This window comes from Crocodylus porosus, unplaced genomic scaffold (assembly GCF_001723895.1).
Source record: "Crocodylus porosus isolate Cpor-Errol unplaced genomic scaffold, CroPor_comp1, whole genome shotgun sequence".
NCBI classification, from domain to species: Eukaryota; Metazoa; Chordata; order Crocodylia; family Crocodylidae; genus Crocodylus; species Crocodylus porosus.
The window spans coordinates 100267407-100292042 of record NW_017728918.1 but is presented as its reverse complement, the minus strand read 5'-3'; the positions used below and the strand labels follow the sequence as shown (position 1 = coordinate 100292042).

Genomic DNA, 24636 nt, shown 5'->3' with positions numbered 1-24636 from the left:
TCTCAGTCCTGCATAGATAATAAATATAGAAAACATCAAAGAGGAGGAGGAAGGAAGGGTATGTAGTTGCCCAATGGTCTGCATACTAGTAAGGAGAACTCTGCTGAAAAGAAGAGCTGGAAGACAAGGAACATGCATCATATCTTGTGGGAGTGGGTACTATTTTTCCACAAACATCACTCGCAGGGATTCTGAATGCATGACCCTGAGCTCTGAGTTAAAAATCACAACTTAGTCCTTGTATATGAAGACTGTTAAGTTTTGCTATGACTAACAGTATGCTCACCACCTATTCAGCATCATTTCCTCTTTATTGTTTAAGTTCTGATAGCGATATGGCACATCTGTAAACCTTTATTAGAGTAAATCTAATTAAAGTTTATTCCTCTCTATTAACAAGACCACAACAAACATTACACTTCCATGTGTTCTCAGGAGCTATGAAGGTCCTATTTCCTAAATTACTTTTTATACGCTATAGCTATTCATTACAAGGAAAATAATGTACATGCTTTTACTAAGTATATGCTAATAGGCTCCAGCCACCTCCAACAGAATAATTATGACAGCCACTATGTACAGAATACTATAGTTAAGATTTATGTGCAGACTTATTATAGCTCCAGGTTTGCGCATCTCCCAACTTTCTGAAAAGTTCTTCTTTCTGCTTTAAATTCTCCAGACTTGGCCAGAGTCCAATGTGAAATTTTGTGCATGAAGAAAGAGCAAAATCTATTCACATCCTGATACATGAAATTTGCACATCATGCAGTTCAGCAATGTCAATGTAAAGTTAAACATCAGCATATTCTCACACTAATGATTGTGACAATAAATGTATCCCATAAATTACACAAAACACACAAGTCTGAGTTGCATATGAAACATTTTCATTTCTAAATGTATAAAGGAACACACTTTTGCCTTAATTTTCTCAGGATTGAGAGAAATTAAAAATGTAATTTATGGTGATCCCTTCCTCACAAGTATTGCCAAAAGGTTCCACATCTTTGTTAGGAGCAAAAAAAAGTTCTTTGGCACAACTGTGCTTCCTGCTATTGAACAGGATTTTTGGTTTTACATCCATAGTACAAAGTCCTTATTAACTTGGAATGAGAAGAAGAGAGACTTAATCCTCTGAAAGTAACAGCATGAATGTTCTTCTTCCATTCATTCTACTCAATGTAATTTCAGGAGCAAGTCACTCTTCAGCAGTACATCTTGCAAGTCATTTTTACACTTCATTTACGTAACAGAGGGGATGTAATATGGGGATGTGACAATTCAGGGAATCTGTCTACGTACAACTTACGAATTCTAGCTGAGGTTATGAAATTGCCGTATCATTAAATGCCTTGGAGCATACCAAGTCAGCCATAATGTCACGGCTGTGTCATGCATCTTCTAGACCAGGCGCAATAGAGGGTCATTAAACTTTGATTGCTCCCATTCATGCCTATAGAATCCATCCAACCAAGTTTGTCTCCAACCTTTGGAGCAGTAGAATTTCCCTAGAAGCAGAACAAAGAATGGTGTTATACACCATTCCCCTAGAGAACAATCTATAATACTACTATTATTTCCCCTGAACTAGTTCCATTCATTTCTCTGAGGAATGCTTACTGTCCAAGCAGCTGACACGGTGATGACCGAATCATATCAGATAACTTTTCTTTGCATGTAATATGTAGCTTGTATATTTAAATATCTGGATGACAGAGTAAGTGATGTTAGTATCATTTCTGAATATATAGCTATTTCGTTAATATTTTAAAATAAACATTTGTAAATACTTCCCCCAATTATTCATATTTACAAAAAGAAAAGAAAAGAAATGAAAAAGAAAAAAGAGAGAAAAAAAAAGAAACATACTATGGCATATATTAATAGACTGCTCATAAACTTCTTGTTTAGTTGGGAATTCAACTGGCATGCACATCAATATCTAGCTACTTCAGAACTTACTGTTGCTAACTGCATTATTTGTCTGCATAAAGGACTCTGGTATTGCAGGAAGAAAAAGATTTTTGAGATCACAAATGGGAAGTGGGTACTTTAATTTGCCCTTTCTTCACTCACCAAAACAAAAAAATCTTTGGAAAGAGTTCTCATATATGCTTTATTTATGTTTGCATGGGTAAATAAAGATATTTGGGGAAGTGGGGAGGTAAAATAACATTAAAAATGGCTACCTGACCTCAGTTTGCTCAGATGCGGACCTTACACTTAGATCCCTAGTTAGGTTGATTTAAGTGTGAACTGGGCAGAAGTTCAAGACAGATAAGTCTAAAAATGGCCAACCCAATGTAAGTTACATGCATTTCTGACTCTAATGTAGATTAGGTCCAGTAAGTCTGAACTGTCTCCATGTCCCCTGTAGACTCTGCCTGCTTCCATGAAGCTTGCTTGCCACCACCGCCACCAGGTCCCCTCCCTACTGGGCCCCCCATCCCAGCTTACCTTAGACTGGGGGAGGCGCTATTTTTAACTTGTTCTAACCTTCCTGACTGTCTTTATGTACCCCAAATAGGTTTTAACATACAAAGTTGAAACAAAGCAGATAGTTCCATATTAAAACTAAAAGGAGCTGCCAGTATTGACAGGAAACGTCTGCTTCATCTGAAGTTTCAAAGGCCTGTGGTATGTTCGTCGCTAAAAGCACAATGCCATCTGTATGATAGAGATAGAAGAAATGATTGCCTATTGAAGCCAAATATTGGGCCAGCAAAATGTTTACTGCCTGCCTGCAGGAATCCTTTTTTTTTTTTTCTTGACCTGGGCAGAGTACAGTTTGCTTATGAGAGCTAAATTCTTCAAGTCAATACTTTGGAAAAGAGAACTTCATGCCAAAACACTGGTGTTTTAAGAAATTACTTCTTAAAAATATAATAAACATAAAAAGTATATAGACCAATGTCTCTGAACTTAGGACCTACAGTGGAGTAAAGTGGGCTGGACAAGCAAAGTCCATATCACAATCAAAACTTTACAATGCAGGCTTCCAGCTTACAGTTATAAAAACAATAAACATTTTGGATGGGTCCAAACGAGCTGGCACGTGCAGTTTATGGCACTACAAAAAGGTTTGTGGTGCCACAAACTGCATACATTGCACTTTAAACCACTTACAGCACTGCTAACTTGCAGCACAGGGGCAAACTTGCTACCGAAATTTCTGGGTATCAAACAAAAATACCCCAACAAAAAAGAATATCACAAAGCATATGAAAATAGCATGAGCTAGGACAAACACAGAGACAGGGCATCTTCACACACTGTGCCCCAGCCAGCTGTAGAGTGGCACAGCTGGCTGGGGCACAGTGTGCCTCAGCTCAGGGGCTTCCACATCTCCCCATACCTCAGTGGAGGAACTCTGCAGTGGAGCCCTGCACCGAGGCATCCAGAGACAGGACAGCACCAATCCAGGATGGCCTGCTCCCCCATCTTGAGGCACATTGTACCCCAGCCAATTGCTCTGATGGGTACAGCGTGCCTCAGTGCGGGAGCTCCCTGATCTCCACATGCCATTTCCTGGTTGGCTGGGGTGCAGGGTGCCTTAGCGCAGGGACTGCCTACCAGCTATCTGCACACCGAAGAACCCGGTGCCCCAGCTAGTCCTACCCCACAGCACACGGAGCCTGGCCAGGAGCTGGGAGGAGCTGGACATGGCCTGCAACAAAAGGCATGTACAGGGGTGTGTTGTGGCACATTTGTGTTGTGGCACATCTGAACACAGTCTTTGAGTACTCTGTCTGGAAAATATCTTTCCTGGTTTTAGCTCCAAAAGGAATAATATTTCAATAGTTTGGAGCTTTTATTTATTTATTTTTATGACGCCAGGCATTCCTTCCAGACACAGATACCCAAGGTGATTCCTTTGCAGAGGTTAGATAATCTGTGAATGGCCAGAAACACATTTTCATAACAGAGGCAAGGAGGAGGAAAATCATTTCAAATTAGCCACAAACCTAAAGTGGAATTAAGAACAGAATAAAAGTTGAGTCAAATGAGAAACGGAGCTTCAAGTATTTCATTAGAAAGAACACTGAAGAGCTGTCCTTCTTTCTTCATTTTTTAAAGTTATGTTCCAGGTGAAAAACTACATTAATGCAAAATTAATGTTACAAAGTCAAAAATCAGGAATTTAAAAAGTTAAGGCTGAACTTTCAAAGTCTTCACTTTTGTGCTTATAAATATTTTATACACTCTTTAATTACATAATGATATATTACTTATAGTCCTAGGTCCCCCTTCGTTGAGGCAGCCTTCTTTTTAACCATCTCACAATTTAAACTATCTCTATATTCACATAAACTTCCATAACTGCAACTTCAATAGGAAGAAATCATTTACCTATGATGAGTTTAATTTTAAGATGAGAAAACAGGAAAGCCAAGGATAAATAATAGGACTAAAACAACTTACCAGAATTAAAGAAGAGTAAGTACATTTGGTTAGCTTGGGGCCACAGATGTTTTCCTTTTCCAGATTTAAAGTGATAATTACCAGAAAATCAAGTTATGGAAACATTCTCTTAGAAGATAAATCACCAACTTTTAGATAGTCCAATAGGCTAAGTACAGACAACCAAAAAGCCTGAGGCTGAATTGATTTAATCTTTGCAGGTTAGTCTAAGCTGCATAGATTGAACTGATAAGCAAGTGAACAGACATTCACTTTTGATTCTGGAAATACAGCCACATGCCTGCAGTGGCTCAGACCAGAAGCTTGGAGAGTGTGCTATAGCATGCCTCCCCGTTCAGCTGGAGCAGATAGCTTGGGTCAAGGCTAACCCATCTACTCTGTATGAAGGAGCTTGTGGGAGAGGTGCAAAGCATCCTGGGATGCTGGGGGACTGTGAGTTAACTTGAACCTGGAGGCGATCTGGGACAGAAGTTCAATAAACTGATTTAACCTAAATCAGTTAAGTCTGATACTACATCTATCCAGGTTTATCTTAAAACTAATTTTGGCCATTTTGGGAGTGGTTTATATGCACTGAACTTTTGTTGTGTTACAGATTTGAACCAATTTCCAATCACTTGTACTGGTTTATGTGTAATGTCTGTCCCTAGTCTTAGTGACCAGGAAAACCCATAGAATATTGCTTAGAATAAAAATGCTGAATTCCAAGGGGTAAAGGCCTTGGAAGGTGTTCTGAGACTTTAATTGCCTAATGACATCAATTTGTTTTCCTTTGCTATGATTGTTTAATAAAATCCTATTTTATTAAACATAAAGTATGGCTACTTTTTAGCAATATGGCCTCCCTGGGTGCATACAGATGAGTGTGGATGTGTGGTATGTGGTGCTGCAGCTCTGTCTGCAGCACCACAAACTGCACATGCAAATGTTCCCCATGCTGCTACTTTGCAGTGTGTGTGTGTGTGTGTGTGTGTGTGTGAAGGGGGGGGTTACCCCAGGAGATATTGAGGTTAAAAACTCCATGCCAAAAAAAAGTGGGGCGGTGCACACAGCAGCAGTGCATGCCAGCTAAAACTGGAGCCTGGCCAGCTGAAGCCATCCTCTGGCTGCTGGCCAGACTTCCTGCTGCAGAAGTGCCGCAGCTGCAGCTCCCAGAGGCCACCAGGACCCTAGGTAAGGCTGCTGGGGCCAGCACTATTGCTGTCCCCTCCCTCCCCCCCATGATAACCTGCCATGTGCCAGAGCACACATGGCATGAGCGTTCCCCACGGACAAGTAGTAGTGGCACAAGGTGTACCCCGCTACTTGTTCCTGGGGAAACACACATTCCCTCTCATCTCGATGGGCCCCCTGTGTTTAAATCTTTCATGGATTAAAAGTAAATTTTATTCCTGCTCAGCAGGTACTACCACGTGTCAAAAGGTACTTATTGCATTGACACTCAGCATAGTGACAGGTTACCCAAGGAATGTGTATTACTCTCACATTCAGAGCCAAGGAGTCTGAAAAAGGTCTGCCTGAGAGTCTGAGTTCTAAATTATCAGAACTGTGTAGAATGAACTTCACAAAAGTATTCCTTAAGATGCAATTACTTACCACTTCCTTCCAAGCCAAACAACAAGCAGCCAATCTAATAACCAAAGGCTAGGTACAGATATTATACTTAACGCATGTTAAATGCACAGAAATTGCTTTACAGTCATTAAAGAATAGGTGTTCATGACACTTAAAGTGCTTTAAAAATGATGGAGAGTGCTCTAAGTTAACCCTCAATGGATGTGATATCAGACTAAAGCGCTTTTGGTTAGAGAGTTTTTTAAATATCTGTGCCACATCCATTGTACATCAAACTAGATCACATTCACTGGCATCCCAGGGGCCCCGCACAAGGCAGTGTGCTCACCTCAGGCACAGCTTGTCTTCTCAACCTGTGCTGGGCTGGCCCTATCCTCTCGGCTACCACTGACCTGACTCACTGACACCATTTGATCTGGGCCAGCTGAGAGCCATAGCCTGGCCAGGAAGGGGGATGGGAAGAGGAATTTCTCTCCCTGCAGTTGCCCCAACCCCACAGTGCACTGCAGCCAGGGGGGCTCCTTTCACTTAGCTGCAGCCAGCAGCAACCCTGCACTGCTTTGTCATGCTGGGAACTCTAGCAAGGATGGAGGGGTAGAAAAGGAGCCCCCCCGGATGCAGGGGAGCCTGTTCCAGCACCCCTGAGGCTCCAGCCAGCAAGATGGAGGACCCATCCAGCAGGGTGCCTCCTGTTCCACCACTTGCCTCTCAAAAGAGTTCCCAGAGTGGTAAAAAAACAGTGCTGTTGGCTACAACTAGAGGAAAGGAGTCCCCCTACCAGACAGGTCTCCCTCAACTTTTCAGCTCAGGTCTTACTGGGGGCTGGGCCAGATACCACACCCCATGCATAGCAAGCTGTGCTCCCTTCCCCCAGCTGCACCCAGCAGTGTCAGCATGAGCTGCCCGTGCCACTTTTCACTGAACTGGGAATTCTGGGGTGAGGGAGGAAGTGGGGAGGTGGAAAAGGAGAGTTTCTGCCAGGCAGACCTGGGCCTGTCCCCACCAAGACTCAGGCTGGGAAGCTGGGGAGGAGAGGGCAGCCCAGCGAGGGGGCTTCTTCACCCCCTAACAGAGTTCCCAGTATGGCAAAAAGCAGTGCGGGGAACTCATGCTAACCCTGCTAGGTGTAACTGAAGGAAGGGAGCCCCACCACTGTGAAAAGCCCCCATAGCTTTCTGGATGGGCTCCAGGGTGGTGCTAGTATAAGCCAGGCTGAGTCCACATGGCAGGGGGGGTCCCTTCCCTTCACTCTCTAGTGGCGGGTGGGGCTAGCAGCCTCCTTGGAGGTGTGCAGGAGTGCCCCCCACCTGATGGCCTTGGCCAGTGCAGGCAGGCACTGAGGACCACCCCCAAATCAAACAGCACACATCTGTTCAGTCAGAATGTGCTCTAATTTAACAGCACTTTAAGTAAAGTGCGATAGTTGAAGCACTTTTCTCCAGGAGCTTTTTGTACATCTGTACCTAGCCAAAAACACAGAATTCTAACTACATACACATACAATTGTTCTGTTTGTGTGTTTTCTAGGATGTTATGTGATCTTCTTAGCAGCCGGGGACCATACAGACTCCCTTGCTCAAAGCAGAACATCCCCAACTATATCATCATAACCAAGGGTTTCTCTAGCCATGTCTGAAAAAACCTCTAAAGATGGAGATTCCACAACTTCTGAGTAACCTGTTCCAGTGCTTTACTGCCCTCCTCAGGAGACAGTGTTTCCTAATATCTAACCTAAACTTCCCTTGTAATTTGAGACCATTGGTACTTGTTCTGTTATTTGCTACCACTGAGAACAGTCCAGCTCCATCCTCTTTGGAATCATCCTTCAGGTAGTTGAAGGCTACTATTAAATCCCCCCTCAGTCTTCCACACTAAATAAGCCCAGTTTCCTTAGCCTCTCCTCATACGTCATTCTCCCCAACCCATTAACCATTTTCATTGACCTCTTCTGGACTATCTTCAAGTTATCTACTTCTGACATTTGTAGTGGCAGGGGGACTCAACCTGGACACAGTACTCCAGATGTGATCTCACCAGTGTTGAATAAAGGGGAATAATCACTTCCCTCCATCTGCTGGCATCACTACTATTAATGAAGTCCAGTATGCTATTAACCTTCATCACAATAAAGGTATGCTGTTGACTCATAATCAGCTTATTGTCCAGCATAATCCCCAGGTTCTTTCTGCAGAGTTGCTGCTTAGCCAGTTGGTCCCCAGCCTGTGCCAATGCATGGTTTTGTTCCATTCTAAGTGCAGGACTTTGTATTTCTCTGTACTTGACCTCATGAGATTCCTTTTCATCCAATCCTCCAATTTGTTGAGGCTTCTCTGAATTCTAGATCCACCCTTCAGCATATCTACTACTCCATGGTGGCATAGATTCATATGTGTTTGGGTCAGAGAGGACCGCAGTGGATCATCGAGTCTGATCCCCTGCCCTGGGCAGAAAAGAGCACTGGGGTCAGATGACCCCAGCCAGGTGCATGTCTAGCCTCCTCTTAAAGAACCCCAAGGCAGGAGAGAGCACCACCTCACTTGGAAGCCCATTCCAGATTCTGGCAACCCTTACCATAAAGAAGTTCTTCCTGACACCTAACCTAAATCTGCTCTCCATCAGTTTGTGGCCGTTGTTCCTAGGTACTCCAAGGGGTGCCCTGGTAAATAGAGCATCTCCTATTGCTTGCTGTCTCCCCTGATGAATTTGTAGCCAGACACAAGATTACCTCTCAGCCTTCTCTTGTGGAGGCGGAAGAGATCCAGGTCCCTCAATCTCTCCTCGTAGGGGTTTCCCTGCAGGTGACCCTCCTCTGAACCTTCTTGTGGTTGTCCACAGTCCTCTTGAACTATGGCACCCAAAACTGGATGCAGGAGTTCAACTGCAGCCTGACCAATGCCACATAGAGGGGAAGTATCACCTCCCTGGACCTATTTGTCATGCACCTGATAAAGCATGTCATCTGCAAGCTTTCTGGGGGTGTACTCCATCCCATCTTCCAGGTCATTGATGGAAATAGCTAGGGGCACTCCACTTTATACTGGCTGCCAAGTAGACATAGAGCTATTGATTCCTACCCTCTCAGCTTAACCATCCAGTTAGTTTTCTATCTATCTTACAGTCCATTCATCCAACCTGTACCTCCTTTTAAAGTAGGTATAACCAAGAAGGAAGGCTGTAGCTCAGGGATGAGGGCACTCTCCTGAATTCTGTACCATGCTCATGAGTTTTGAATTAAATGATTTTTCAAGAAAGTAAATGAACGGCACTGGGAGGAGATAGTGGAATGCAGGATTGAATTCCACTTCACTCCTTCCCTGGGCTGCCACTGTTTTTTCCTCATTATCTCCAATTGAATGGACTATTGAAAAAATAATAAAGCACTAACTAAAAATGTTACAGAATCAGCCTCATGCATATTTAACACTATACTAAATCAGTGTAGGCACCACAAAAGTGGTATATCTGCCACAAAAAAAATCCTGTTTCTTGTCTGAAACAGGAATTTCCCTGCAGTGCTGATTTACAGTGCCACATATAACATGTGTTCAGTTACATGCACCATTACAGGAAGTGTCTCAGTTCCAGGGTCCTCCTTCAAGAGGGAAGGAAGAAGAATGGCTGGCCTCCTGGTGAATAAATGTACAAGCTCTATGAAATGTTCTGAAAGCTAGCTGAAGAGCTCCCAAACGATCTGTCTTTGAATAAGTACTACTTTGGAGCTTTTTACTTTTGGTTGTATGTGCATGGGCTCGTGGTGGGGAGAGAAGGAAAGCTTCAATCCTGGGACCACCACAACTGTCAAGGATGATCCACCCCACCAGACTCAGAGCCAGGCCTACTCCCTCACCACCCCCATTGCCAGGCCCCTCCTCACTCACAGGGCCATGGCTGTCACCACCCTCTATCCACACTCCCCTCCAACATACCACTGAAGGGATTTAGGCCAGAGTGTCAGGCTCTCAGTAGAGGGACTGTGGAGCTCCCACTGCTCTAAACTTACTTCTCTGCTACAGGGCCTCCACCTTCTCTTTCCCTCTACTTCCCAATGTCTATGATGAGGGATAGAGAAGGAAGTAGAGATGGGAGATAAAGGTTCCTTTAGTGATCCATGTGTGGCATTAGAGGAGGCTACAGTATTTTGCTATGTTTCAGCTGAGAATGCCATAGGGTAGGGAGGTGGGGATTGTACATTTGTTCCCTGGCTTGATAGTCTTCCTTTCTGAAACCCTTCCAAGTGTTTTGCTTGGAAAGATTTCAATTGTCATGTCTGTCCACACCCACATTAATTCCTCACTCCCCCAAACTCGAAATATTTGTTCTTCACTTTAGCTCAGTCACAGACTTTTCCACATGTTTCACCTCTGTGTAAAAAATATGCCACTCAAAAGCCTCTTTTTAGTCTTGTCTTTTCTTTCATTTTTGTGCAGTCTGGTGTCAGAGCTACCCTCCCTGCCTGGGTCAAATGGAAACTATTAAAAACACGAAATACTTCAGAATAAGCCAGGGTCCAGAATCAAGTTACTATCCTTATGGTTTTCCCATTCACTAGGACCCATTGCTGGAGAATATAGAGCAGGGGTGGGCAAAATATGGCCCATGGGCTGGATCCGGCCTGCAAGGTCATTCTACCAGGCCTGCGGGGCCCCTAAAAAATTTAGAAAATTTTTAAAATTTATCTGTCTTTGGTTCCTGTAAAAGATGACAGGAACTAAGAGCAGTAGGACTCAGGGGAAGCCCTGGAGAGCTCCTTCAACAGCAGGACCTGCCTGGCCCCTCCCACAAGGCAGAAGGCCCAGCAGGGGTTTCTGGCCTGGGACCATGTGGCTGCCCCGGCACAGGAAGCTCAGGTAAAGGCGGGGGGGAGAACGGCAGGGAACAAGCTGGTGCTGAGCACAAGGGGAAGGGAGGGGAATGGTCCCTTACCTGCCTCATGGTCAGTGCTCTCTGCTGCAGCCACTCATAGCCCACATGGGGCTGCACCACCAGCAGGGCCCAGAGCAGGGCGGCAGGAGTACAGGGTCTTGGCCAGCAGGGGCTCTGTGGGGCTGGTCCAGCTCCCTGCTCTCCCTGCTGGTGCAGCCCAGCCCAGCTCCACAGACCCTTGTCAGCCTGCACCCCACTCTGGGACCCACCAGTGCTGGCCCTGAGAGACTGGTCCCAAGACTTTGGGACATTGGTCCCAAGATGGTGACCAGGGGCAGGGCACCTGTCAAGGGGCGGGGCTACCCATACGGCCCTTGACAGCTTGCCACAACTTGGTAAGCAGCCCTCTGCCTGAAATAATTGCCTGCCCCTGCTATAGAATGAAAAGTTGTGTAAACCTTGTTCAGTTACCCTTCGCCTTTCCAGATCATTTCATTTCTGGGCTTTTAGCTGTTCCATTTTTACCTTCATGGCATTTTCTTAAGTGATACCACAAATGATTTAGGGGTTTGCTGCAGGCAGTGCCTAATTTCTAAGACCCTATAGAACACAAGAAACTTGATAACTCCTCTGAAATAGAATAGAGCCACTGAGCTCAATTATTTAATCAGTTATTTGTCCACTTTACAGCACTGTTACCTGGTCTGTACTTTCTTGGCTTGTTAGTGATAATATGATGGGAGACAGTGTCAAAAGACTTACTAAAGTAAAAGTATTAACAGCTATCCACCCATCCACACAGCCTGCCCTCTTAGTATAGTAAGAAATAAGATTGGTCAGGCATGACTTGCTCTTTGTGAATCCAAGCTGACTGTTCTTGATCACTTGGTTTTCCTCTAGGTGTTTCATAATAGATTCCTTGAGGATCTGCTCCATGATCTTTCTAAGTATAGAAGTCAGCCTGACTTATCTGTAGTTCTCTGGATTCTCTTCCCTTTCTTAGAGATGGGCATTATATTTGCCCTTTTCCAGTCATCCAGGACCTCAACTAACCTCCACAAAATAAAGACTGGCCTTCTTTTCCCCTCAGACTTGCCTCCCTTGGTAAACATCCATTAGTTCCCTGAGTTTAAGTCTTTCTAAAAGTATGTCTATAGCAAGAGGAGGATCAAGAAAAGTGTGGGTCCCTTACTGAACAGGGGAGGCAACCTTGTGAAAGAGGATGCAGAAAAGGCTGAAGTGCTCAATGCCTTCTTTGCTTTAGTATTTAAAGGTAAGGTCAGTTCCCAGATTACTGAACCTCGCACCACAGTTTGGCAAGGAGGTGACCAGCCCTCAGTAATGAAAGAACAAGTTAGGGACTACCTAGAAAAGCTGGATGTGTAAAAATCCATGGGGCCAGATGGGATATACCTGACGGTGCTAATGTGATTGCAGAGACATGGGTCATCATCTTTGAAAACTCATGGCAATCAGGAGAGATCCCAGATGATTGGAAAAGGGTAAACATAGTACCCATATTTAAAAAAGGGAAAAAGGAAGATTCAGGGAACTATAGACCAGTCAGTTTCATCTCAGTCCCTGGAAAAATCATGGAGCAGATCTTCAAGAAATCAATTTTGAAGCCCTTGGAGGAGAAAAAGATGATTAGAAATAGTTGACATGGATTCACCAGGGGCAAGTCATACCTGACCAACCTGGTTTCATTCTATGATGAGATGACTGGCTCTGTGGATGTTGGGAGACCAGTGGATGTGGTATACCTTGATTTTTGCAAGGCTTTTGATACTGTCTCCCACATTTCTGAAGGCAAGCTAAGGAAGTATGGGCTTGATGAATGGACTGTAAGGTGGACAGAAAACTATCTGAAGCACTGGGCTCAGAGAGTACTAATCAAGGGCTCAAGGTCTAGTTGGCAGCCAGTATTAAATGGAGTGCCCCAGAGATTGGTCCTGGGGCCGGTTTTGTTCAATGTCTTCATCAATGACCCAGAAGATGGCACAGAGTGCACCCTCAGCAAGTTTGCACATGACACCAAGCTGGGGGAAGTAGTAGATATGCTGGAGGGTAGGGGTAGGGTTCAGTGTGACCTAGACAAATTGGAGGATTGAGCCTAAAGGAATCTCATGAGGTTTCAACAAGAACAAGTCCTGAACTTAGGATGGACCAAATCCATGCATGACTACAGGCTGGGGCCTGACTGGCTGGGCAGCAGCTCTGCATAAAAGGACCTAGGGGTTACAATGAACAATAAGCTGGATATAAGCCAGCAGTGTGACTTTGTTGCCAAGAAAGCTAGTGTCATATTGGGCTGTATTGGTAGGTGTGTTGCCAGTAGATCAAAGGAAGTAATTATTTCAGCACTGGTGAGGCCACATCTGGCATTCTGTATTCAGTTTTGGCGTCCCCCCCATTTCAGAAAGGATATGGATAAATTGGAGCGAGTCCAGTGGAGAGCAACAAAAATGGTGGGGGGCTGGAGGACATGACTTATGAGGAAAGTCTGAGGGAACTGGGCTTATTTAGTCTAGAGAAGAGGAGATGGAGAGGGGGCTTAATACCAGCCTTCAGCTACCTGAAGTGGGGTTCAAAAGAGGATAGAGTAAGGCTGTTTTCAGTGGTGGCAGATGACAGAACAAGGAGCAATCTTCTCAAGTTGCAGCAAGGGAAGTTTAGGTTAGATATCAGGAAGAATTTTCTCACTAGGAGGATAGTAAAACACTGGAACAGAGGGGTGGTAGAAGCTCCATTGTTGGAGGTTTTCAAAACCTGGCTAGACAAAGCTTTGGATTTGATAATCTGGTTGGGGATGTTCCTGCTTTGAGCAGGGGACTGGACTAGCTGACCCCCCTAGGTCCCTTCCAACCCTGTCTTTGATACTATTATTCTAAGTCTGTTTTTATTAATTTTTTTGAAGCCCAATGTATTTATTCTGCTGCTCTCCTCCTTCCCTTTCCTTAGGATCTTGAAATCTATCATTTCATGGTCACTGTCACTCAGGTATTTTCCACATTCATATTCTCAACCAATTTTTTCCTATTTGTGATTAACAAGTTGAGAAGAGCTTCCTTTCAATTCAAATCCTTGATTAGGAAGGTTGTTCTTCTTTGCATTCAAAGGAAACAAATCTGAAGCATAATTAGAAGGCAGATATTCTTTGTCTTTCTTGAAGGAGAGCTGGCCTAACACGATTAGTTCCTTTTCTTTTCCTGTTTGCAAAAGAGCCTCAGTTAGAGGAATTATTCTTCCACACTAGCTGCTAAGTGTCTATCTGATGCTTGCTCTTACAAATAAACTCCATAGCATTATTGCCTGACAAATCAGGAAAATGTTTACTGAAACTGTATAACTAATTTAAGGAATAAGAATCAAAGGCAATAGCTTTCTTTGGCACTCCCTTTTCAGAAAATAGTGCTGATTTTGTGAGCTGTTTCTGTTTCATTTTATTCTGCCCTATATCACTTCTTATAGCATACTGTTCACTACACTGAACACCTTCCAGAAGTAAATTAAGTAATGTGACAAACATGTCATATGTGATTCATTCTCCTTGGCTTGCTTTTATTCTAGAAATGATACAGAAACTCTCATACATGTGTATTTTTAAAAATGTTTAGTACAACTTCTACAAAAATAAAAGTACAAACTTATAATTCAAGCTGCATTAAGGTATTTCTTAGCAACAAACTCAGGAAATCACCAGTTAAGGCAACTTTAATATTTGAAGCCAACCTCATTTTACATGCCTAAACACTAGGACACTCAAAGACTCCTAAGCAAATCTCTACAATCTTCCTTTTGATTCTAAACACAATGCATTGCCTTAGAGGATATAACTTCCACCTTGATTTGAACCTATCGGCCACATCCAAACAAGCATGGATGTTTGGTTCCCTGGGACAAGTAGCTGCAGCACACAGCTACTTGTCCTTTGGGTATGCCTGTGCCATACACACTTTGGCGTGTGGCAAGTAAGCTTGGGGGTGGTAGGGGAGGCTGGGACCAGCACTGTGCAAAAAATTAAGTAACCCCCCCTAACCATTTTTTTTGATCACTACTAGAATCTCTCGAGTTTATCTACATCCTTTTTTGTAGTGGAGGGCCCAAAACCAGACACAATACTTACCAGTGTCATATAGAGGGGAAGAATGTTCAGAAGAAATTTAGTACACATACAGAAAAAATCTATATTCAGTCACATATTGTAAAGCCACCAAATATTTTCAAGATTAAAAAAAAGACATCTCTAGATTCCTTTTTATACCAAAATTTCTCAAAGACCGTTATCAGCCTGAAGTAATAAAGGAAAACTCCCCATGTCTAATACGTAGTCTCAGGAATGATGAAATATAGCAGCTCAATAAAAAATAATAGCATACTATATTTGAAATAGGACAGGAAAAAGTATATTATGTCTGAATATACCTACAATGAAAAAAATTGACAGGAAAAATATAATCAAATCCGACAGAATTTGACTAGGACTAAATACTAACATCCCAATTGCCAAGAAATGCATGGATTCTTTAACGAACAAGAGTAATCAGGATTTTGATTCTGAAGTTCTAAGCCACAACATTTCCAGCAGTACAGTGGTTGATATTGTGCGTGTGTGCATGTACCACGTGTGTGTGTGCATGCACACACATACGCACACACAGAATCTGGTGAGGAATCCAAGGACATAAAATAACATTTAGGTGCCTAAATACCATTTGTTCCTTTGAAAACCTTTCCCATTTAATCTTTCCTAACCCTTCGAAAGTTTGGATTCTAGTGACAAATGATAGGGAAAACCAGCATGCATAAGTCCAATTTACCAATTTAGCATACACCATTGCTTTGGGGTTTCATAGAAGTTCCTAGGGCTTCATGTAGATACTGATGTGTGCCTGATTTATGATGAAATATGTTTCTAAGTTAGCCACTGAAGGAAGCAATGGCCAAAGTGACTCTGATATTCTTGCTGGCAGTCCTTGTGTGATCCTTGTTCCTGTCTGATAATGTCGACACTGGTAGTGTATCTCACAGCATGCTTCAATAATAGACACTCTGTGAAAGCCAAAAATAAAGGAGAGAAATATAGAACCAGACTGGCCCACCATGCAGACAGAGCAGGTGGCCACTCTCAGCTGTAAAATATTAGAGGGCAGCAAAATGTTCATTTGCTCTTTGTGTGGCTGGCAGGAGGCAAATGTGTGAAAGCTTGCCTAAGGCACAAGAAGCCCTAAAGCTGTCCCTCTGTGATACACCAAGAGATAACTGGTGAATTAACAGGGGAAACATGTTCAAAGTCAGCAGCCCAAACCCTTAAAAAAATCTAATACGATGAGCCTTATAATAACAAAGACCAATGACAACAAAATTAATTGCCTCCTCCTTTTTTCCTCCTCCATTATGGAAGAAGCAAGCATTTTTTACTAGCTTACATCAATATGAATAATGAAGGAACATCTAACTAGCAGGAGTTGACTGTATAAATATACCTAACTAGGGTTTTATTTGTCTGGTGTTTCCATGATCATATCAGTTGGCTGAGAGGCCAGGAAAAATAAAGCTCAAACTGAAAATGATCATTTTAGTACACATTCTCAGAGGGTTAAAAACATTATCCCTCCAAAGCTTTATTCTGTTCAAATTTGAGAATGATTATTTATAGTCCCACAACTGCAAAAGTATTGTATTATTTCCTTCTCAATTATTTAAGGTCTTATCAACTGGCTGGGAGAGAAACTGTTGGAGATTCATTTATGTGTGCTGAGAGTAACAATACAATACATTGCCACACTCTCAAATTACCAAGAACAACAATAGATAGCTAATTTCCTCTAAATGCTGTGATCCCTATTAAAAGTTATTATACTAGCTGATTTGTTCTAAAAATCTAAAGCTTGTCTTGCAGAGCACTTTCAATATCAGTTATCTTAGTGCTACGGTTTTGCAAAACACAAGATCAGCAGCTTCAATTATTTATTAAAAACAGCTGTTCCTGCAAAATGTGTTGTTATCCCCAGTAAGGAAAATGAGATTGGCCTGGAGAATTACAGTGCAGTTGTCTGATTTTCAGCTAATGGGTTTTGAATGCAACAGTAGAAAAATCAAGATTTAACATAAACTATATCTAACAAATCCTTAACATACTTTCACCGGTGACCATAAACATACATTTTTTAAGGCGGCAGAGGCAAAAGTTCTTGGAAGCATTAGAAGCATTAAACAAGATGTTAGTAGAATAGCAGGAAATTGATTATATAGAATGAAACTAATGGACCTTGACAGGACTGTCTGCTTAAGCTCTTTTCTTTTTCACTGTATCATTTGGTTTAGGGCTACCAGTAGAGGGCTGTAAATCAGGTCCTGTCATAGCTCCCAAACCCTTGATACATCATGAAAAAGTGTCTTTGACACCCAACCGCCTATTGTGAACATACTGCTTTCATTTTGTTCCCAGTAGTATCCTGTACCAGCCTGCTTTTGTATCAGTCTTTTGGTCTAAGAGGCAAAATCATTTGATCTCTAATCGTAGTGGGGAGGACTCCTTTCCCATGACAAAGCTATGTTCAATGCTGTTTAATTAGTAAGTGCATGATAGCAGAGCTGTTCCGCTTACCCTCTGACATACAGACATTTATATGCAGCTCACATTGCAGATGGGAATATTAGGACAAGTATTGCAGTGGTAATCAAGTTCTCACAATGGATTTTTTTTAGTGATAATTTATTGTGGAATTCCAAATTTCCACCCATTAAATAGCCAACTTCAAGGGCAGTGGAGAAAGAGGTTTTTGATGGTGTTTGTGTGCTGTTTAATTTTTAACTCTGAGGGGAAACAAGATGCACCTAATCTTAAATAAAGAAAATGATGTTCACATCAAGTATTGTTTTTTTCCACTTCCCACATGATAAACTTTTGGGAATATGCCATCCATAGGCAGAAGCCAATCACAGCTAATTCAACCTTCCTGAATTAGCTGAGACTGGGTATCTCTTGCGCTGAAAAATAGTTTAGCTACTTTTATTTTTTTTTAACTTCAATGAATATTATATTTCAGTCCATGTACCAAATAGTACATATGCAGACAAGGTTGTTTGAGTAAATCCAATATCTTTTATCAGACCAACTCAGATAGTTGGAAAAATTCTTCTTTGCAAGCTTTTGGGTATAAATATCTTTCATCAGGTTGAGGAAGTATCTGCAGTTGGTCTGTGCCCTTCCTGGATGGAACAGTAAAGCAGCCAGAGGCCAGTCTGGGAAGTCAGATGTTAGGCAGGTTATAATGTGTCATAAATCCAATGTCTATATTTAGTCCATGAATTTTTTGTATTCCCTCTGAGTGTACCAAATGACCTTGTCACAGGGAGGATACAGGGGGCAGACCCCAAGCAGCCAAGGGGGGACCCTGGAGGCCAGAACATAACTGGGAAGGCAAGGAGAGAGAGAAAAAAATGGAGAATCCCTTACCCGCAGCTGGTGCCGTGGCAAAACTGGAAGTGGCAGCGGGACCTGTATGGCTTGTTAGCTGCATTTTTTTAAAACTGCAGCCAGCTGTGGAGAGGAGCGGGAGGAGCTGGTACAGGAGGATTAGAGGTGGCGCGAGCGAAGGAGCAGGGGGAGGAAGACCAGAAGGAGAGTCAATAGGGAAGGTATCCCTGGAACCCCAATTAGGGGTAAGAGGAGGCAGGACTGCCTCTCACGGGGCAGAAGTATGCCTCAAATCCTGTCATAGGGAGGACACCAGCATCAGCACAGAGAGAGAGAAGGTGGATGCATCTCACTCAGATGAAGGATTCGAGGGAGAGGATCCAAGGAACCAGGAGGAAGAAGGTGACAACAGAGATTGCCCCAAAGAAGAGGGGAGAGTGGTGGAACTTGAGGCATCAAGCCAGGTGGGATTAGTGCGGATTCGGAAAGGCTCCAGGAGAAAACCCAGGTGGGGAACAGAGAGCCTAAGAAGCAGGAGAGGCTGCAGAAGACAAACTCCAACTACATAGAGCTACCCGGCGGGGGACACAGTAGGCGCAACTAGAGAGGCCTCCAAGGGTCCAGCCAACACGCAGGGGGTCTGCGGTATGGAAGGGAGAATGTGATAACTGCCAGACGTATGTGTACACAGGACAGGGCCAGCTATAAATTCTCGGGGCTAGGCTAACCCATTTTGTGTAGTCAGTAGCTTACTGGTATTAATAGTGTTTCCTCTTTTGTTTCTTTCTGTTTCCCACTTTCGGAGGGGTTGGAAGGCTTGTCACATAGAGCCCTAGAGATGGCTCAATCAGAGGAAGGGTTTTGCTTTAAAGGGAATAGAGACAACCATGTAGACCCATAAAGGTATAACTCAGATTTGAGTGTTGGGTTACACCTAATACATCTCCACAAGAAAGCCCAGAACACCAATTGGCAAGGGTCAGGCCAAGAGACATCAGCGACTCATCGAGGCTGCGAATCAGGGTGAGGTGTAGGGGAGGCTGGAGCCTCGCGGAAGACTGCCGTCTAGAGATCCCAGATGCGTGTGAGCCCCAGCAGTCAGACCCCACCACTGAAGAAACAAACAAAGTCGTGGCAGGTGACATTGGGGAAGAGACTACCCCAGGGCGGGACATCCTTGCAGTAAGATCACAGGGACGGAGCGACGGACAGCCCTACATACCCAAAGCCGGGTGGCACGTGACCAGATGATCGAAGCCTGACGGGTGCAGACCTGATGGAAAATACGTAGGAAAAACCAAACAAAAACTGTTTATCAGAATGAATGCACACCAAAAATCTATCAAAGACAAGAATACCCAATTACCTGTGGGGGCACTTTTCTCACAAGAAAACCACACGCTTTCCAATCTCTCAGGTCTAATCCTCAAAGGGAATTTACAAAACACCTTTTGCAGATGAGCCTATGAACTTCACTTCATCAACCTACTGGATACAAAAAATTATGGACTAAATATAGGCATTGGATTTATGACTCATTATAACTGGCCTAACATTTGGCCCCTGAGACTGGATTCTGCTATCTTTACTATTCCATCCAGGAAGAGCACAGACCAACTACAGGTGCTTCCTCAGCCTGACAAAGGGTATTTGTACCTGAAAGCTTGCAAAGAAGAATTTTTCCAACTACTTGAGTTGGGATAGGGACAGACATTACACATAAACTGGTTTAAATGATCAGAAACTGGTTTAACCTGTAACAGAACAGATGACCTATGCACATAAATGAGTTGGAAAATGGCTGAAACCAGTTTGAGATAAATTTGGTTGAATGTAGTATCAGACTTAACTGATTCAGGTCAACCAGTTTATCCAATGTCTGTCCCAGACCCCTTCCTGGTTTAAGTTAAACCAGAGTCCCCCAGCATCCGAGCATGCTCTCTGGGCTGGGTTCTCTTCTCCACAGCAGAGCTGACCCCTTTCCTCTGCTCCCTGGCTGGAGCTCTGGCAGAGACTGCAGGCATCTGCCTGGCTTCCCCCTGCTCCCCCCCAACCCCTCCTCCACCCCTCATCATTCCCTGATAAGCAGAGATTCCCCCTGCCCCTCTGCCTTACACAGACATTGCTCAGCATGAGCTAGCATACCACATGCTGGCTATGGTGTTGTGACAGACAGGACTGTCTGCTTAGCTCTTTTTGGAGCTAATCAACAGCTAGCCAAGAAGCTTTTATTTTTTTGTTTTCTTAATGGGCTGATAAACACTGAGTTGGGGTGATAAACATTGTTTTATCAACACTCTGCTAGGCTGCTCAGGAGGTAGGGATGGGGACCCCTACCTAATCAGAGCATTCTGCTGGCCATGTCCCCCTCAGCTCAGCACTGTGGAAGGGAAGGGAGAGTTGTTCTAGTGCCCCTTGGCTTCCAGCCTGAACCACTGCAGGTATGTGCTTGCATTTTTGGGATGTCTGTATAGTTACAAACTCGTTTAGCCCAGTCCGATGAAACTAACCTGTAAAGACTAGATCAATTCAGGCTCAGGACTTTTTGAATATTTGTCCCTAGCCTTGATCTAATAAATGATATCAGTTTTATCCAAGGAACATGGTCTGGTTATGTCCTTAGACCAACATGGCTACAACTTATAACCTTCAAATAGTACAGTGCATATGTATCTCATTTTGTATGTGTATATTCATTTATTGGATGTTGGTTACTTTCCATACTTCCATTCCAGATAATACTACTAGTCAGCATATTTTAGAATAAAAGAGTAAGAATATTTGGAAATATGAATATATGTAGAACATTGCAAAATTGTCTCATTTTATTATACGTAAATTTATGATATTCCAAACATATTTTAAAAAAAATACTGTAATCATAAATGATACAGCAGAATCATTTGAACCAGCATGAGCATGTAGCCACCTGCAGCCATTAATAAGTATTCCTAATTAGCAAAAACCACCGTTTTTGTAATAATTCTGTCTGGAGAGCAGAACTTATCAAATTACTGAATAGTTCCCTAGAGCTCAGAAGAGTCATTCTGGCACTACTCCGAAGTGGTTGAAGTCAATAGGAAGACTCCAAAGAGAGGAAGGAGATAGAGTACAGATTGTCCCACTGCAGGCTTGGAAGAGTTTCTGAAGAAAAAATACAGTAATACAGCCTATGACTACATTATCCTGATTACAGAGCTGCTTCAACAACAGGACCTGTTATAACAGTAGGTGATAAGGCAGAAAGCTTTGACCCCCTCACCATATATGGGCAAAGATACGTGGACCACCATGGACTCCCCTGGATCCAGCAAGTTCTGAGGAATGACACCAATTGCCTGTTTTGTGAGAGGAAAGTAAACTCTACTTCACAATAGACTGAAAACACAAAGGAGAAACTTCAGGAAGAGAATATCACAGGTCCAGTCCCCTGGTTTACCCGCTATAGAAATAAAATTTGGTTCAGCTTGTAGTGTATAATTTGTTACTACAATTTTTATGTGGTTTCCAATGTAGAACAAACATTAGATTAAGCTAAAAAGTAAGTTGATTAAATAGATGCAGATTCTGGGAACAATATTTTATTTTTGCAGGGGGGGCGGCGTTTTTTTGGTAAAACCTCAAAAGCATGACCTTTGAATGAAACAAGCAGAGCATCTTCCTTGACTTTTTGCTCCAAATAACCTGCTTCAGCCTCTGTTTGAAGCACAGCAGCTTTAAAAAAATGACCTTTCCTCCCAGGAGAACCATCTTTTAGTTCTTCTGTGCAATGTGAAGTTTCGTTTCTACCTGGGAGAAATGTTACAATCTTTGAATACTTCTTTCCCTGACAAAAGCATTTGGGCCTGAAAGCTTGCAATTAAAATTTTGAAAAAATGCAACTATCTAGTTGGTCTAATTAAAGATATCACTTCTACCCCAAGAGTTTTGTCTGCTTCCTTGAAGGAGAGTACATTTGGGTAGCTCACTGAGTGACACTGCCTTTTCCATTGGAGATGTCTAAATTTATTCAATGTGCTTGCTTAGTAGCACAAGCATAACATTTATGTGCATTCCCAAAATTTCACCTTCTCCAGTCAATGCCTTTGCTTCTTACCAGGAAATGCAGTCTTACTTAGCCAGAGACTGTATATCAGTTTCTCATACACTAAATGTTACACAAGAAAACTCGGTGTGAGAAAGTGTGAACTATGGAAATACTTCTCTCCATAGAGCAAGGTGCTGAGGTAAAAAGTACAAAAAGAGTTTATCAGCATAAATCCGGTGAATGTAACGTGGATTAGCATCCAATGCCGTGACATGCAGCAAAACTGGAGACTGATGGTGCTGATTCCCCTCTCTAGCTTTCTTCTTGTTCATTGTTATTATATCATCATTTTCAAGTCATTTACAACTTGCAGAGCAGAGTCTGAGGTCTCAATATTTTTGGTCGGGTTCTTGTTTTCACATCTCTATCCTAAATAGAAATGAATGATGCTATATAGTGGTCTGGTGTTGTTTGGGGTTTGTTTTGTTTCTCCTAACCTGGTTTCATACTCTTTAGTCACTTTAAGATTATTGAATATGGACCAGAATAACATGTTCAGGAACACAGTTTCCACTGATGCTTATGAAAAACAAGCCTGCAGAGGTAAAACTGGGTTTTTATTCTTTAGATAAAAAACCCCCAATATTTTAGCAGTATCCCAGAAGTGGCGCCCATGTATGGGAATTTTGGGTTGCATAAGAGGGCTGATGATTGTGGTAAGGGGAGCACTGGTTGGGCTTTCATTTAACCTTAGATTAATCATTGTCTGATTTAGAAGCAAAGAAAAACTACTAGTTTAATCTTTGCATATGAATTCATTTTTCACTTATGCCAAAAGCAGCTGGACCCTAGGACAGACTCTTTGTATGTATTATAAATCAAAATAAGTAATAAATAATTATAAATAATAACAGCTAATGATGCACAGTGCACTCCATACTTCCAGTAAATGGAGCAATATCAGCAATACATGTGAATGATTCAGAAGACCTGGTCAGAACCATCCTCATAAATAGCAAAAAGGAAATATCTCTGGGTTGTTATACACAACCCTTCTGTAGAGTGATATGTAGGACAATCATTTGATTTTGTTGAATATAATTCAGTGAAAAGTGAGAAGTAACGTTTACATGCTTGCTGAAAAATATATACTGAACCTTACAGGAATAATTTTTTTGCATAATTAATAGCATGTGCATTACACGAGAAAAATAGAACCCTGATTTATAATTCTGCCAACTTTTTCATATCATGTGCAAAACCGAGCAGATTCAGATTCTCACTAGTTCTAGAAAAACAGATTTGGAGCTGTATGACAGATTTTCTTAAATATGTTTCATGTTGGCAAAAGTAGTTTTGGAAAAAAATATATGTTTTTTTCCCATAGATTTTTTGAGTTTTGGCCAATATACTACAGTTAATAGAGAGTAAATAGGGCATATTCCTCCAACTATGATACATACTCTTAAAAATGAAATATTTCTTGCAAAAATGGTTTGCAACTTAAAACTTGATCAATAAATAAGTAAAAGCTTTTTTATGCACTATAGAGGTTGCAACCTTATAAATGTGCATTTTTATTTTTATTTCCCTTAAATTGAACATTGTCAAATTTGGGCACCTTACATTTGAAGGAACACGGTATTAAAGATGATAAAGCATCAGACAATATGGTAGTTGGTGTGATACACAGGAACCAATGACAATGTGATGGGAGGGAAGAGACTTTTCATGGCGCTACTTATACAATTACATACAAGTCTACCTGAAAATTAGGAACTTTATTACATGCTAAGCAGCAATTGGATATAATAGAGAATCTGGCCCATATTATCTATTAATCTAAATGCAAAATATGAACAAATTTCATATTGTTGTTATTTGGGAACTAAATGCATTGTTTTCTAAACTGGTTGGAGGAAGAAAAAAGGTAGCACTGTGGAATTCAGGATATACCAATTAAAGTCAAAAATATTATTTAAAATCTCATGCAACCCAAAATTAAACATTATATTTTAGTTAATTGTTTTTAATAGCTAATTTAAAAACAAAGGATATGGAACTGGAATTTGGCAATAGTTAGTTTAGAAAATTTCATTACAGTGTATTTAATCCATTAATCCCATGCTTTATGGCTTCTCCTCATCACCAGCTGGGACTTCTAGTTTTTATTTTACTTTTTCCCTCCTTCCTCTTTCTTTAAAGCACTGGAGATATGCAAACTTAAGGGGTGGGAAGCTGGCTGGAATATAGTATCATTCCTAGTCCTACTAAGAAACCATTCCAGTGTCAGGTCCGTTGGTGTTTCTTAAAAGTTCAGGAA

At 42.2% G+C, this 24636-nt stretch overlaps 1 protein-coding gene across 2 annotated transcripts in view; it reads right to left on the bottom strand.

Annotated features, from left to right (window-relative positions):
* The window catches only part of NKAIN2 (Sodium/potassium transporting ATPase interacting 2), a 971195-nt gene that overhangs the window by 573421 nt on the left and 373138 nt on the right, over positions 1–24636 (bottom strand). The window lies entirely within an intron of this gene.